This window comes from Macaca thibetana, chromosome 2 (genome assembly GCF_024542745.1).
Source record: "Macaca thibetana thibetana isolate TM-01 chromosome 2, ASM2454274v1, whole genome shotgun sequence".
Lineage (NCBI taxonomy): Eukaryota > Metazoa > Chordata > Mammalia > Primates > Cercopithecidae > Macaca > Macaca thibetana.
Genome location: NC_065579.1, coordinates 51,887,607 through 51,893,606, shown reverse-complemented (window position 1 = coordinate 51,893,606; position 6,000 = coordinate 51,887,607).

Genomic DNA, 6,000 nt, shown 5'->3' with positions numbered 1-6,000 from the left:
GCTTGATTTGCTGCTGCTTCTTACATGAATCCACACTGGGCAGACTCTTGAGAGGTGGAGAAATGAGTTAGATGACTGTTAAGGGCAGTTTGTAGAGCATGTGTAGAAACTGCACAAGAATGGGGAGAAAGAGTGTTTGGTTGCTCCCCCTGGGGCTTACATTTTTACAATGCTAAACTCTGAGGTTCAGGGAGCAGACCGTATTTTTCATGTCCCCAAGCATTTTCCTGACTAATCTATCTCCCTAGAATGCTTTTCTTGTCCCTATTTACTCTCCGCAACTTAAGATCTGCTGATACTAAGTCATCAGTTTCTTGTAAAATCTTCACCTGACCCCTCCTCTTGTTCCAGATTGGGTTACCTACCCCTCTGTACCACTAAAATTCCCTGTCCTCGTTCCATGGACTGGTACTGCTCTCATGTCCTCCCACCATATCCTTCTACCTTCTACTCAACATCAAACTCTAGACCATGACCATTTTGAGACTGAAATTATGCCCTTGAGTTACAGGCAAATATTGGGTTCTTTAGATTTTCTGCAGAATTAATTCCATGAAAAGTGAATGAGGCCAACAAGTAAAGAAGACAAATGAGACAGACAACATGAAGACTGAGGGGTATGTCAAGAAGGGTAGGGAGGTTAGCCAGCCCCAGCCGATCTTACTTCCAACATGTTGATAGAAGAATGTGCTTGCATGTATGTTTGCATGGGAGCAGTAGTAGCCCAGGGGAGGTGAACTTTAAATGTGACTGCATAGAAATACTTCCAATATAGCAGGTGCGAATGTCACTGTGCCACTTTCTGGTGTGTAAATGTGACAGAAAAATTAGTTCTGTATTTTCACTCACATGATGGTAGAAAATTCAATCTCAGTAATATTTGGGGGCTTCGGTGTTCATCCAAAAATCTCCTAGTATTTGGAATGACAGAAGCTTGCAACATGCTTGTCAGAGTCATTGGTGGCTCACCAGTGTTTGAAAGCGTTGAACAGGCCGTATGTTCCAGCCAGACCAGAGATATGCCTCATAATGGTCCACTCCTTGACCACACACAGGCCCACAGAGACCTTCAGGATCTCAATGTCTCCTGTGAGCCTGGCGTTAAGTGTTGAGCCTCTAAAGCACATCCCGAAATAATTCCTGGCCAGCACATGTGTATGAGGGAGCCAGCGCCCTTCCAGAAACCTGCCTGATTCCTGTGCACACTCCCCACTCCTAGCCTGAGGAAAATCAAATGTTTCCTTACATTAGGTAGCTTCTGTGTCTTCAACTCCAAAGACAACATCCATGCCTCTCCTTTGTGAACACAATCTGGGAAAACTTTTGTACTAGGTGTCATGAATGAGAAAAGAAGCTGGAAATACAAGTTATTCCTTTCTTAATAACTCACCTTGTTATACAGCTCTTTAGAAGCCACAGGAAATTTTACCCCTCTCCTCTCTAAATCCCACCCCCACCACATCCACCGGCTGCCCTGTTCTGTTCTGCAGCATGGAGATGCCCGAAGCCCAGTCTTGGCAGTTGTCCCAGTTTTCTTCGTCCTGTTCATGACTCCAAAGAAAACACATTTCCCACTCAAAAACAAACTGGCAGTTTCTGTTGAGAACTCAGATATTTTCCCAGAGTCCACCATGAAAATAATAAGGTTATATTTTAATTTTAAATTATTTGGTCATGCAGATTCTTATGGAAAGACCTTGCTATAGTTTTGTTGATCATACAAAGAACCTTTTAAACAAAATATTTGCCAAAAATATAGCAGGCTTCCTTCTGCTGACCCAAATCTCAAGAAGAGTCAGCGTTTGTTATAAGGCTCTAAACAAATATTTATAAACCCTGCTTAAATTTGTTTTGCAACTTGCATAATTTTGGCAATCATTACTCATGCTAGTATCATCACTCAGGGCTTGGCATTAATGTTTTCTTCAAAATATGTTACTTTTATAATATAAATGTACCCTATATTATAGCCAAAGATGTATTGGACAAGGGTGGTCATCACTATACTGTGCTGAAACTTGGCTTCATTTTTGAAATAGTAGAAAATTTATCAGGGGAGTTTTGGGAAGATGAAATATTTTAGCGATCTAATCCCATAATATTTATGCCCTCTTACAAATAGTAGTGATTAGGCCCCACTTGTGACCAACAAACTAAAAATTTGCCCTCATTCTATGAATAGGATTTCATTTTAAAATAATTATACTACGAAAACATAAAAAATACTTGAAACAAAAAACTTGTGAATATTCACATACTTCACTGCCCATTAAGAACAGTTCCACCAAAGCCTAGTTGACTTGTAACAATTTGTGTGCAGCAAAAATAGAGAGACAGGGCCGGAGTGTGCTTGTTTTGCATTAGAATAGGCTAATGAGAAAACGCTAAAGGTGTTGGGAAAGGCAAGAGCCAAAGAAGGCTTAGGGAGAAAGTTATGACTGAGGGTTCAGAATAGGAGATTGAGGGCATAGAAACTACAGGGCTTGCTGCAGAGCAGGCTGGGGAGAAAGGACTTGACCAGGTGCTGCCTTGGGGCTGTGTATGAATCTCCTGTACAGAGTCCAGTAAGGAGTTCTTAAGTGTTCACTTTTTTAAATTTAATTTTTGAATAGATTATACATTTGCAAGGTTCAAAAGTTTTAAAGGTCCTGTAGGGTTTATCAGGAAAAAGTCTCCGTAACACTCCAGCCCCAAACCACCCAGTTCTCATCCCCAGAAGCCACCAATACTATCAGTTGCCTGTGTGTCCTCCAGAGCTATTTTATGCACATACAAGCAAACAGACATTTGTACATATTCACTCTCTCTTTCATTTTTTTAAAACAAGTAGCAGCCTGCTACATAAATTATTTTGTACCCTGCTTTACTCTCTGTAAAATATCTTAGATATAGTTTCATTTTATTAGACAGATTCTTCATTCTTTATTTTTTTTTCAGCTGCAGAGTATTCTCTACAGCAAGGTACAAATGGTTTTTCGTCAGTTTCCACTCTTGGTTGCTTCTGATAATTTGCTATTACATACACGATGCTGTAAATTTGTAATTATTTTGTGTCATGAACCCCTTTGGCAGTCTGGTGAAGCCTATTAATTTCTTCTTAATATAATGTTTTTCAGTGCATGCAAAATCCTCAGGATTAAAAGGAAACAAATTATGCTGATATATAGGCATCAAAATATTCTTTATATAAACATTTATTTAGAAATATATGTACTTATTTACTAACACATAATAAGATCAAATTCCTATAATTTCAAAATATGAATGAGCATAAATGCTGTTTCAAAATATCTGCAACAATTGTAATGTGACGTAAAACATCTGTGATTTTATTGGTAACAAAGGCATAGGCTGATACTATCATAGTTTCCTGCATGCTTTCATAATTAAAGGAAATGACAAATTTTAGTTAAAGAAACCCTGCCTTATACATACATCAGTTCCCGAACACTCAAGTATATGTGTAGGGTATATTTTTTAGAAGTGTTTTAAATTAGCAACTGCAAATACGTTTATAATTGAATGCATATTGCCAAACTGCTGAAAATGCAGTCATTCCAGCAGCACTGAATAAGGGTATGTTAACAAGCATTTTAATCCTTGCCAATCTGAGAGATGAAAAACAATATTTTGGTTTTATTTTGCACTTTCTTGTCAAAAGGAAATTTGAACATCTTTTCATATATTTATGAACCATCTTCTTTTCTGTGCGTTCATACCCCTTGCTCAGTGTCCTATTGGTTTGTTAGCAGGTTTGCTGTGTTGCAAACGCCAGGGGACATTAGTTACAGAGACCTGAATGTACACAGCACCCCCTGGAGTTGGCAACGCGGAGGCCCGGGCTGTTGATCCCAAAGAAGATTTAAATAGCTGTCCATTATATTTTTATCTCAGACTTCCGTTTATTTGAATAGTCCAAATAGATTAAAATGTAATCTGGAATCCTAAGTGCCTTAGTCTTATTTAGGTAACAATACTATCTAAGAAAAACTCTAGAAGAATTCACAACACATTGCTAACTATAGTTATCTCTGGCAGAGGAAGTAGTATGGGAAAGGCATGGGGAAAATTTTTACTTTGACTTTTTTTCAACTGTGTACTTATGTATAATTTGTGTGTAGAAAATAAAATAATAAATATACGTGATAAAAGTTCGAATATTACAGAAGGACATAAAAAGGATAGGAACAGAATCTCTTTTTCCTACCTACTCTCAAGGTAGGAGTTTAAAAAAATTACAGGGCACTCCTCCTTCAGCCTATATGATGGTTTTGAAATACCATTCAAAAAGAACCAGGACTTCTTAGAGAAATGACTGATTGCAGGTCTTGGGCAGGAAATGTACAGGATGAGCCCGGCACCTCTTATTAATACCACATAGCAAGAAAGTTATGAAGATGACTAGGGCCATGGTAAAAGGACTCATGAACTAACTGGAAGAGGCTTCTACTGACCAAAGACAGAGCAACTTAAGCATCAATATAAAGATAATAACTGTAATGGCTATGATGAAATACATTATGAATGCATAAAGTTCATACTAATATTAAACAAAATGAAAATTAATTGGTCATACTGGGTAGATGATGGCGAACCAACAAATTATTTTAAAAATTGGTAAATCCAGGCAAAGGATCTAGCATTTATTTTAACTTTTTTTTTTTTTTTTTGAGACAGAGTTTTGTTCTTGTTGCCCAGGCTGGAGTGCAATGGTGCGATCTCAGCTCACCACAACCTCCTCCCACAGGGTTAAAGCGATTCTCTGCCTCAGCCTCCTGAGGAGCTGAGATTACAGGCATGCACCACCATGCCCAGCTAATTTTATATTTTTAGTAGAGACAAGGTTTCTCCATGTTGGTCAGGCTGGTCTCAAACTCCCGACCTCAGGTGATCTGCCCGCCTTGGCCTCCCAAAGTGCTGGGATTATAGGCGTGAGTCACTGTGCCCGGCCCTATTCTAACTTTTTAATACAAACTGAGTCTCCAGATCATCAAATAATTGACAAGGAGAAGTTTCTTTTCATAAAAAGTAATCCGGTTAATAAATTAAAACAGAATGATAAAATTCATAATTCCTAATGAATGATCGTACCTAGACATTGGCCACCCACAGTGAGCTTTATCAAAAGGAAAACAACTTGGCCTTAGGTGTGTCCTAATGAAAAAGCACAATCCCACATAAAAAGTTGTTTTGCCAAATACAGGAAAAAGCAAAAACAACAACAACAACAAAAAACTTTGAATCTGATGAAGCCTCCAGGTCCAAAGTCCAATTGGCATGTTAAGCAGGTTTCCAGTCTATGGACTGCAGGAAATTCTACAGCTTTCTTCACCAAGAAACTGAAAGGGAGAGAAAAAGAGGTAGGTGGAGGGGAACCTTCAGAGACTATCAACCAATCATTATCCGCAGACCTTATTTGGATTTTGATTCAAATATACAAACTGTATAAACAAAACAACTTTTATAACATTTATGAAACAACTGGAAATTTCAACACTGAAAGGATATTTGATGATATTAAAGAACTTGTTTTACTAATTTATAATATTTTACATAACGCTATGAGGATTATGTTTTTTCAAATAGTTCATTCTCTTTTAAAGATATTAAAAAACAGATGAAATAATATTATATCTGGAATATGCTTCAAATAATGTGGGAATAGTTGAGGTATCAAAGCAGATAAATTGGTCACGGATAATTGTTGGAGCCATGTGAGAGAAAATCTATGGGGCTTTATATTATATTATTCTAATTTTGTATATGTTAAAATTTTTTTTAAGTAAACAAAATCATTAAAGATCATTTTGTCCTGAAAAGGGACATTGTATCACAAGAGGGTCTGTGATACTGACAAACTTGGTAAGGTCATCCTAGCTCCACAGCTGTCCGTGGGGTTGGCGGAGGCCTCTGTTGAACTGCATCAGAGTTCATCTGCTGCCCAGCCCTGCTTGCCTCACTCCTCTCCCCTCATAGGGATGATCCCGAGGGTACTCCCTA